Consider the following 11,875-nt stretch of genomic DNA (forward strand, 5'->3'; position numbering starts at 1 on the left):
ATTAATGTTTTGATTCAAAAATTTCAAGTTTGTTACTTACTTGTTAAGAAAGATTCAAACTTTAAGTTCTAGAATCATATTTTGTGATTTCTTGTGAATCAAGTCATTAATTGTGATTCTAAAAATCAAATCTTTTTCAAAAACTAATTTCAATCATATCTTTTCAAAATATCTTCTTATCTTATCTTTTTCAAAAATTTGATTTTAAAATATATTCTCTAACTTCTTATCTTCTTATCTTTTCAAAAATTGATTTTTAAAATTTGTTTCAACTAACTAACTAACTTTTTGTTTGTTTCTTATCTTTTTCAAAACTACCTAACTAACTCTCTCTCTCTAATTTTCGAAAATATCTCCCTCTTTTTCAAAAATTCTTTTTAATTAACTAATTATTTTATTTTTTTTATTTTTCTAAAATTACTAACCTTTTTCAAAAACAATTTTCGAAAATCACTAACTCTTTTTCAAAAATAATTTTCTGTTCTCTCTCTCACCAAAAATCCGAACTCTCTCTCTCTGAGTTCAGATTTTCTCTTCTTCTTTTCTTCTACTCACATAAGGGAACCTCTATACTTGGGTAAAAAGGATCCCTATTATTATTATTTTTCTGTTCCCTCTTTTTCATGTGAGCAGGAGTAAGGACAAGAACATTCTTGTTGAAGCAGATCCAGAACCTGAAAGGACTCTGAAGAGGAAACTAAGAGAAGCTAAATTACAACAATCCAGCAAGCACCTTTCAGAAATTTTCGAATAAGAAGAGGAGATGGCAGCCGAAAATAATAATAATGCAAGGAGGATGCTTGGTGACTTTACTGCACCTAATTCCAATTTACATGGAAGAAGCATCTCCATTCCTGCCATTGGAGCAAACAATTTTGAGCTGAAACCTCAATTAGTTTCTCTGATGCAGCAGAACTGCAAGTTTCATGGACTTCCATCTGAAGATCCTTTTCAGTTCTTAACTGAATTCTTGCAGATATGTGATACTGTTAAGACTAATGGAGTAGATCCTGAAGTCTACAGGCTCATGCTTTTCCCTTTTGCTGTAAGAGACAGAGCTAGAATATGGTTGGACTCTCAACCTAAGGATAGCCTGAACTCTTGGGATAAGCTGGTCAAGGCTTTCTTAGCCAAGTTCTTTCCTCCTCAAAAGCTGAGTAAGCTTAGAGTGGATGTTCAGACCTTCAGACAGAAAGAAGGTGAATCCCTCTATGAAGCTTGGGAGAGATACAAAGAACTGACCAAAAAGTGTCCTTCTGACATGCTTTCAGAATGGACCATCCTGGACATATTCTATGATGGTCTGTCTGAATTAGCTAAAATGTCATTGGATACCTCTGCAGGTGGATCCATTCACCTAAAGAAAACGCCTGCAGAAGCTCAAGAACTCATTGACATGGTTTCTAATAACCAGTTCATGTACACTTCTGAGAGGAATCCTGTGAGTAATGGGACGCCTATGAAGAAGGGAGTTCTTGAAATTGATACTCTGAATGCCATATTGGCTCAGAATAAAATATTGACTCAGCAAGTCAATATGATTTCTTAGAGTCTGAATGGAATGCAAGCTGCATCCAACAGTACTCAAGAGGCATCTTCTGAAGAAGAAGCTTATGATCCTGAAAACCCTGCAATAGCAGAGGTGAATTACATGGGTGAACCTTATGGAAACACCTATAACCCCTCATGGAGAAATCACCCAAATCTCTCATGGAAGGATCAACAAAAGCCTCAACAAGGCTTTAATAATGGTGGAAGAAATAGTTTTAACAATAGTAAACCTTTTCCATCATCTACTCAGCAACAGACAGAGAACTCTGAACAAAATACCTCTAATTTAGCAAACTTAGTCTCTGATCTATCTAAGGCCACTGTAAGTTTCATGAATGAAACAAGGTCTTCCATTAGAAATTTGGAGGCACAAGTGGGCCAGCTGAGTAAAAGGATCACTGAAATCCCTCCTAGTACTCTCCCAAGCAATACAGAAGAAAATCCAAAAGGAGAGTGCAAGGCCATGGACATAGTCAACACGGCCGAACCTGGAGAGGAAGGGGAGGACATAAATCCCAGTGAGGAAGACCTCCTGGGACGTCCAGTGATCAATAAGGAGTTTTCCTTGAGGAACCAAAGGAATCTGAGACTCATCTAGAGACCATAGAGATTCCATTGAACCTCCTTATGCCCTTCATGAGCTCTGACGAGTATTCATCTTCTGAAGAGAATGAGGATGTTACTGAAGAGCAAGTTACCAAGTACCTTGGTGCAATCATGAAGCTGAATGCCAAATTATTTGGTATTGAGACTTGGGAAGATGAACCTCCCTTGTTCACCAATGAACTAAGTGATCTGGATCAACTGACATTGCCTCAGAAGAAATAGGATCCTGAAAAGTTCGTAATAACTTGTACCATAGGCAACATGATCTTTGAAAAGGCTCTGTGTGACCTTGGTTCAGGGATAAACCTCATGCCCCTCTCTGTAATAGAGAAACTGGGAATCTTTGGGGTGCAAGCTGCTAAAATCTCATTAGAGATGACAGACAATTCAAGAAAACAGGCTTATGGACAAGTAGAGGACGTGTTAGTAAAGGTTGGAGGCCTTTACATCCCTGCTGATTTCATAGTCCTAGATACTAGGAAGGATGAGGATGAATCCATCATCCTTGGAAGACCCTTCCTAGCCACAGCAAGAGCTGTGATTGATGTTGACAGAGGTGAACTAGTCCTTCAATTGAATGAGGACTCCCTTGTGTTTAAAACTCGAGGTCATCCTTCTGTAAACATGGAGAGGAAGCATAAAAAGCTTCTCTCAAAACAGAGTCAACCAGAGCCCCCACAGTCAAACTCTAAGTTTGGTGTTGGGAGGCCACAACCAAACTCTAAGTTTGGTGTTGAACTCCCATATCCAAACTCTAAGTTTGGTGTTGGGAAGTCTCAACAATGCTCTGAACATCTGTGAGGCTCCATGAGAGCCCACTGTCAAGCTATTGACATTAAAGAAGCGCTTGTTGGGAGGCAACCCAATTTTTAAACGCCAGTAAGAAGCATCTGGCTGGCGTTCAACACCAGAACAGAGCATGGTTCTGGCATTGAACGCCCAAAATGGGCAGCATCTAGACGTTTGAACGCCAGAATTGCACCCTGGAGAAGAGCTGGCGCTGAACGCCCAGAACAAGCATGGTTCTGGCATTCAACGCCAGAAATGGGCAACAAATGGGCGTTCAACGCCCAGAACAAGCACCAATCTGGCACTGAACACCCAGAGTTGTGTGCAAGGGCATTTTGCATGCCTAATTTGGTGCAAGGTTGTAAATCCTTGAACACCTCAGGATCTGTGGACCCCATATGATCACCTCAGGATCTGTGGACCCCATAGGATCCCCACCTACCTCCACTCACTTCTTCTCACCCCTCTTTCACACAATCCCATAAACACTCTTCCCTAAAACTCTTCACCAATCACCTCAATCTCTCTTCCCTATAACCACTTCACCACTCACATCCATCCACTCTTCCCCATAAACCCACTTCATAAACCCCACCTACCTTCAAAATTCAAAATCAATTTCCCACCCAAAATCCACCCTTATGGCCGAACCTTACCCCCTTCCTTCCCTATATAAAGCCCTCCATTCTTCTTCATTTTCACACAACACAATCCTCTCTTCCCCTTCTTGGCCGAATACACCCCTCCCCCCTCTCCTCCATATTTTCTTCTTCTTCTTCATCTATTCTTTCTTCTTTTGCTCGAGGGCGAGCAAAATTCTAAGTTTGGTGTGGTAAAAGCATAAGCTTTTTATTTTTCCATTACCATTGATGGCACCCAAGACCGGAGAATCCTCTAGAAAAGGGAAAGGGAAGACAAAAGCTTCCACCTCCGAGTCATGGGAGATGGGAAGATTCATCTCCAAAGCTCATCAAGACCACTTCTATGATGTTGTGGTCAAGAAGAAGGTGATCCCTGAGGTCCTTTCAAGCTCAAGAAGAATGAGTATCCGGAGATCTGACATGAAATCCAAAGAAGAGGTTGGGAAGTTCTAATAAATCCCATCCAACAAGTCGGCATCCTAATGGTTCAAGAGTTCTATGCCAATGCATGGATCACTAGGAACCATGATCAAAGTAAGAACCCAAACCCAAAGAATTATATTACAATGGTTTGGGGGAAATACTTAGATTTTAGTCCGAAAAATGTGAGGTTGGCGTTTAACTTGCCTATGATGCAAGGAGATGCACGCCCCTACACTAGAAGGGTCAACTTTAATCAAAGGTTGGACCAAGTCCTCATGGACATATGTGTGGAAGGAGCTCAATGGAAGATTGACTCCAAAGGCAAGCCGGTTCAATTAAGAAGACTGGACCTCAAGCCTGTGGCTAGAGGATGGTTGGAGTTCATCCAACGCTCCATCATCCCCACTAGCAACCGATCTGAAGTTACCGTGGATCGGGCCATCATGATCCATAGCATCATGATTGGAGAAGAAGTAGAAGTTCATGAAGTCATCTCCTTTGAACTCTACAAAATAGCCGAAAAGCCCTCTCCTGGGGCAAGGCTAGCTTTTCCTCATCTTATTTGCCATCTATGTTACTCAGCTGGAGCTTTCATAGAAGGAGACATTCCCATTAAGGAAGAGAAGCCCATCACTAAGAAAAGGATGGGGCAAGCAAGAGAGCCCATTCATGGATCTCAAGAGACGCATGAAGCTCATCACCATGAGATCCCGGAGATGCCTCAAATGCATTTTCCTCCATAAAACTATTGGGAGCAAATCAACACCTCCCTAGGAGAATTAAGTTCCAACATGGGACAACTAAGGGTGGAATATCAAGAGCACTCCATCATCCTTCATGAAATAAGGAAAGATCAAAAAGCAATGAGGGAGGAGCAACAAAGACAAGGAAGAGACATAGAAGAGCTCAAGGACATCATTGGTTCCTCAAGAAGGAAACGCCACCATCACTAAGGTGGACTCAATCATTTTTCTTACATTCTCTGTTTTTCGTTTTCTCTATGTTAAGTGCTTATCCATGTTTGTGTCTTCATTACATGATCATTAGTATTTAGTAACTTTGTCTTAAAGTTATGAATGTCCTATGAATCCATCACCTCTCTTAAATGAAAACTGTTTTAATTCAAAAGAACAAGAAGTACATGAGTTCCGAATTTATCCTTGAACTTAGTTTAATTATATTGATGTGGTGACAATACTTCTTGTTTTCTGAATGAATGCTTGAATAGTGTATATGTCTTTTGAAGTTGTTGTTTAAGAATGTTAAATATGTTGGCTCTTGAAAGAATGATGATAAGGAAACATGTTATTTGATAATCTGAAAAATCATAAAAATGATTCTTGAAGCAAGAAAAAGCAGCAAAGAACAAAGCTTGCAGAAAAAAAATGGCGAAAAAAAATAGAAAAAAAAAAGAGAGAAAAAGCAAGCAGAAAAAGCCAAAAGCTCTTAAAACCAAAAGGCAAGAGCAAAAAGCCAGTAACCCTTAAAACCAAAAGGCAAGGGTAATAAAAAGGATCCCAAGGCTTTGAGCATCAGTGGATAGGAGGGCCTAAAGGAATAAAATCCTGGCCTAAGCGGCTAAACCAAGCTGTCCCTAACCATGTGCTTGTGGCGTGAAGGTGTCAAGTGAAAACTTGAGACTGAGCAGTTAAAGTCAATGTCCAAAGCAAAAACAGAGTGTGCTTAAGAACCCTGGACACCTCTAATTGGGGACTTTAGCAAAGCTGAGTCACAATCTGAAAAGGTTCACCCAATTATGTGTCTGTGGCATTTATGTATCCGGTGGTAATACTGGAAAACAAAGTGCTTAGGGCCACGGCCAAGACTCATAAAATAGCTGTGTTCAAGAATCATCATACTGAACTAGGAGAATCAATAATACTATCTGAACTCTGAGTTCCTATAGATGCCAATCATTCTGAACTTCAATGGATAAAGTGAGATGCCAAAACTATTCAAGAGGCAAAAAGCTACAAGTCCCGCTCATTTAATTGGAGCTATGTTTCATTGATAGTTTGGAATTTATAGTATATTCTCTTCTTTTTATCCTATTTGATTTTCAGTTGCTTGGGGACAAGCAACAATTTAAGTTTGGTGTTGTGATGAGCGGATAATTTATACGCTTTTTGGCATTGTTTTTAGTATGTTTTTAGTAGAATCTAGTTACTTTTAGGGATGTTTTCATTAGTTTTTATGTTAAATTCATATTTCTGGACTTTACTATGAGTTTGTGTGTTTTTCTGTGATTTCAGGTATTTTCTGGCTGAAATTGAGGGATTTGAGCAAAAATCAGATTCAGAGGTTGAAGAAAGACTGCTGATACTGTTGGATTCTGGCCTCCCTGCACTCAAAGTGGATTTTTTGGAGCTACAGAACTCAAAATGGTGCGCTTCCAATCGCGTTGGAAAGTAGACATCCAGGGCGTTCCAGCAATATATAATAGTTCATACTTTGGCCAATTTTAGACAACATAAAAGGGCATTGAACGCCAGTTCTACGCTGCTGTCTGGAGTTAAACGCCAGAAACACGTCACAAGCCAGAGTTGAACGCCAGAAATACGTTACAAACTGGTGTTCAACTCCAAGATTGACCTCTACACGTGTAACATTCAAGCTCAGCCCAAACACACACCAAATGGGCCCCGGAAGTGGATTTATGCATCAATTACTTACTTCTCTAAACCTGATGAGCGGATAATTTATACGCTTTTTGACATTATTTTTAGTATGTTTTTAGTAGGATCTAGTTACTTTTAGGGATGTTTTCATTAGTTTTTATGTTAAATTCACATTGCTGGACTTTACTATGAGTTTTTGTGTTTTTCTGTGATTTCAGGTATTTTCTGACTGAAATTGAGGGACTTGAGCAAAAATCAGATTCAGAGGTTGAAGAAGGACTGCTGATGCTGTTGGATTCTGACCTCCTTGCACTCAAAGTGGATTTTCTGGAGCTACAGAACTCGAAATGGCGCGCTTCCAATTGCGTTGGAAAGTAGACATCCTGGGCTTTCCAGAAATATATAATAGTCCATACTTTGGCCAAGAATAGACGACATAAACTGGCGTTCAACGCCAGATTTCTGCCCAAATCTGGCGTCCAGCGCCAGAAAAGGAGCCAAAACTAGAGTTGAACGCCCAAACTGGCACAAAAGCTGGCGTTCAACTCCAAGAAGGACCTCTACACGTGCAACACTCAAGCTCAGCCCAGGCACACACCAAGTGGGCCCCGGAAGTGGATTTATGCATCAACTACTTACTCATGTAAACCCTAGTGACTAGTTTATTATAAATAGGACCTTTTACTATTGTATTAGAGATCTTTGGTCTCAGTTTTTATCCATTATTCATCTTAGGAGACTATTGATCACGTTTTAGGGGGCTGGCCATCTCGGCCATGCCTGGACCTATCACTTATGTATTTTCAACGGTAGAGTTTCTACACTCCATAGATTAAGGTGTGGAGCTCTGCTGTTCCTCAAGGATTAATACAAAGTACTACTGTTTTCTATTCAATTCATCTTATTTCGCTTCTAAGATATCCATTCGCACCCAAGAACGTGATGAAGGTGATGATTATGTGTGACGCTCATCACCATTCTCCCCTATGAACACGTGCCTGACAAACACTTCCGTTCTACTTGAAATAAGCTAGAATGAATATCTCTTAGATCTCCTAACCAGAATCTTCGTGGCGTAAGCTAGAATGATGGCGGCATTCAAGAGAATCCGGAAAGTCTAAACCTTATCTGTGGTATTCCGAGTAGGATTCAATGATTGAATGACTGTGACGAGCTTCAAACTCGCGATTGTTGGGCGTTAGTGACAGACGCAAAAGGAGGGTGAATCCTATTCCAGCATGATCGAGAACCGACAGATGATTAGCCGTGCTGTGATAGAGCATGTGAGCATATTTTTCACTGAGAGGAGGGATGTAGCCACTGACAACGGTGATGCCCTTGCATAAAGCCAGCCATGGAAAGGAGTAAGACTGATTGGATGAAGATAGCAGGAAAGCAGAGGTTCAGAGGAACGAAAGCATCTCCATTCGCGTATCTGAAATTCCTACCAATGAATTACATAAGTATTTCTATCCCTATTTTATTAATTAATATTCCGAAACACCATTATCAATTTATATCTGCCTAACTGAGACTTGCAAGGTGACCATAGCTTGCTTCATACCGACAATCTCCGTGGGATTTGACCCTTACTCACGTAAGGTATTACTTGGACGACCCAGTACACTTGCTGGTTAGTTGTATCGAAGTTGTGAACCATGGTATTGGCACCATGTTCTTGGCGCCATTGCCAGGGAAAGAAAGAGCCGTAAATTTTACATAATCAAAGTGTAATCACGATTGCGCGTACCAAGTTGCTCACGTTGCCAGGGATTATTTGAGCCTGGACATCACAATTTCGTGCACCAAAACCCTAGTAGCTAGTTTATTATAAATAGGACTTTTTACTATTGTATTAGACATCTTCGGATCATCTTTGGATGCCTAGTTCTTAGATCATGGGGACTGGCCATTCGGCCATGCCTGGACCTTCATCACTTATGTATTTTCAATGGTAGAGTTTCTGCACTCCATAAATTAAGGTGTGGAGCTATGCTGTTCCTCAAAGATTAATGCAAAGTACTACTATTTTTCTATTCAATTCAACTTATTTCGCTTCTAAGATATTCATTCGCACTTCAACCTGAATGTGATGAACGTGACAATCATCATCATTCCCCTACAAACGCGTGCCTGACAACCACTTCCGTTCCACCTTATATTGAATGAGTATCTCTTGGATCTCTTAATCAGAATCTTCGTGGTACAAGCTAGATTGATGGCGGCATTCATGAGAGTCCGGAAAGTCTAAACCTTGTCTGTGGTATTCCGAGTAGGACTCTGGGATTGAATGACTGTGACGAACTTCAAACTCGGAGTGCTGGGCGTAGTGACAGATGCAAAAGGAGGGTGAATCCTATTCCAGTGTGATCGAGAACCTCAGATGATTAGCCGTGCTGTGACAGAGCATTTGGACCATTTTCACTAGAGGATGGGATGCAGCCATTGACAAGGGCGATGCCTCCAGACGATTAGCCATGCAGTGACAGCGCATCGGACCATTTTCCAGAGAGGATAAAAAGTAGCCATTGACAACGGTGATGTCCTTACATAAAGCCAGCCATGGAAAGGAGTAAGACTGATTGGATGAAGACAGCAGGAAAGCAAAGGTTCAGAGGAACGAAAGCATCTCTATACACTTATCTGAAATTCTCACCAATGATATACATAAGTATTTCTATCCTTATTTTCTATCTATTTATTATTTATGTTTGAAAACTCCATAACTATTTTATATCCGCCTGACTGAGATTTACAAGGTGACCATAGCTTGCTTCATACCAACAATCTCCGTGGGATCGACCCTTACTCACGTAAGGTTTATTACATGGACGACCCAGTGCACTTGCTGGTTAGTTGTATCGAAGTTGTGAATGAAAAACGATTTATTAAGATGTGCGTACAGAGTTTCTGGCGCCGTTGCCTGAGATCACAATTTCGTGCACCATGCATGCTTTTTTCCAATGATATCGTCCTTATGGGAGAGTCAAGGGAAGACCTAAATAAGAAGTTGGACTTATAGAGAGAAGCTCTAGAAGTGTATGGTCTGCGCATAAGCCGTAGCAAGAAAGAATATATAAAATGTAAGTTCGTCTAAGAAGGGAAAACCCTAATATAGAGGTTAAGATTGGAGAAAACATCCTATGAAAAGTTAAAAGTTTTAAGTATCTTGGGTGCATCATACAGGATAATGGAGAGATTGAACAGGATGTAAATCATAGGATCCAAGCAGGTTGGTCAAAATGGCATAGTGCATCTGGTTTTATATGCAACAAAAAAGTGCCTTTAAAACTTAAAGGTAAATTTTATCGCACTGCTATAAGACCGGCTATGCTTTATGGTACGGAGTGTTGGGCAGCCAAAGGGGAGCACAAACATAAGCTGAGTGTGGCAGAGATGAAGATGTTGAGATGGATGAGTAGTTATACGCGATTGGATAAAATAAGGAATGAGGATATAAGAGAGAGAGAGAGAGTTGGAGTAGCACCTATTGTGGAAAAGATAGTAGAATCACATCTCAGGTGGTTTGGACATGAGGGAAGAAGACCGATAGAACACCCAATCAGGAGGGTGGATGAGATGGAAGATGGACAAGGGGTGAGAGGCAGAAGAAGACATAAGAAGACCATCCATGAGGTGGTCAAATGAGATCTACATGTAAACGGTTTCTCTGTAGACATGATACATGACAGAGCTCAATAGCGTCCATTGATTCATGTAGCAGTCCCCACCTAGTGGGACAAGGCTTTGTTGTTGTTGTATTTGTAGGACTGTCACTGAAGTCGCAGGAACTGACGGCTTTGTTTCTAGCTGTTAGACTGTACTGCAATTTTGTGATGAAATATGATATACACAGAATTCTGGATCTGGCAACACTGGTAAGTACCCTTTGGGTCAAAGAGAAGGATGAATTTTTCTGAATTTAAAGTGTCTCAATGCAATGAACTAAATTCACATTTTGTAGCATGCCCTTTTTGGTCAAAATCTCATGGCTTTTCTCCAGTACTGAGTTTGTGAGAAATTTTGCTGGTCACAAAATCATGACATGATAATATATAAAGTTTTTAACTTTTAAGCAATAATAAATGGTCGTGTCTATTAGTATAAATTATCCTTTAAGTTGTCCTTTGCTATTATTGCGTGTATCATTTCCTCTGTATTACTAGCTAGCCACTGAGATTACGTTTGGTCTCTAGCATACTATAAGTAGTAACATATTCTTGTTTCAAGTAATAGTTATATTTTACTACACATGTCAATAATAGGGCATGCATGAAGGGACCAAAACAATAAGAGAAATTAATCTTTGATGCTCATTTCACAAGTTTCACTCATTTACCTGTGAAATGCTATGTTAAATTCATACTTCTTATTCATTTACACTTGCAACTTGTAAAAAGGCATGTATCGAACTCTTATTGCAAAGTGGTGTAAGTATAAAAGGAAAGAAAGTGGTAGTGGTTGGTAGAAGCAGGGCAGCTGATGATGGTAACTAACAAAACATTCTCTTTATTCTTAGTCATTGCAGGATAACATATTGGCTCCAAATATTTTTGTTGCTCAGTTAGAACCATGTTTCTCATGAATTAGTGACTGTTAATTTGATAATGGCGTTGAGTTCCTTAACCGCTACCTTTCCGCTAAGCTTTTCCATGGCAAGGAGAGCATGCAGCCATTGCTGAAGTTCCTAAGGCTTCATGGTTACAATGGAAAGGTATGCTCTGTGCACTTCTGGCAGTAAATTCACAAATTTTTGAACAATAAAAGATGATTGGCACAGTTGGTAAAGCAATGACCTTGTATCCTAAAAGATGCGAGTTTGATTCCCTTTGCTGAAGTTATGATCACTTAGGTGGGGCAATGATCTGTAACTACCTCTGGAGACATTCCTTGGAAGGATCCCTATGGTCTTCAATGTGGTGATCCTTTCTCCCCATGATTACTTTGCTCAAGAAAATTTCTTTGAATACCCTAATACTGGTGGCCAGGTTAGTTGAGAACTCCAGATCACATGATAAAATTTGCAATTCTATTTTCGTGTTAATATTTTATTCCTCAATAATGTTAATTGGCATAAACTGTTCTTGATTTTATAATAAGGTTGTTTACATCTTGGATCAAGTTCGTGCATTAGAGAATGAGATGCTCAACCGCATCAAGAAACAAGGCTTGGACATCACCCTTTGCATTCTCATTGAATCTCCCTATTCCAGATGTAAATATTTAGCTGACTTGTGTATAGTGAAT

The 11,875-nt window shown here is 40.0% G+C and overlaps 1 non-coding gene across 1 annotated transcript; it reads right to left on the minus strand.

The window, feature by feature from the left end:
* Positions 1–1,159: 1,159 nt before the first annotated feature.
* Positions 1,160–1,267, minus strand: LOC112760380 (small nucleolar RNA R71). Its single transcript, XR_003180823.1, has one exon. It is a non-coding gene; the product is annotated as a small nucleolar RNA R71 (small nucleolar RNA).
* Positions 1,268–11,875: the final 10,608 nt, after the last annotated feature.

Source organism: Arachis hypogaea, chromosome 16, assembly GCF_003086295.3.
Source record: "Arachis hypogaea cultivar Tifrunner chromosome 16, arahy.Tifrunner.gnm2.J5K5, whole genome shotgun sequence".
Taxonomy (NCBI): domain Eukaryota; kingdom Viridiplantae; phylum Streptophyta; class Magnoliopsida; order Fabales; family Fabaceae; genus Arachis; species Arachis hypogaea.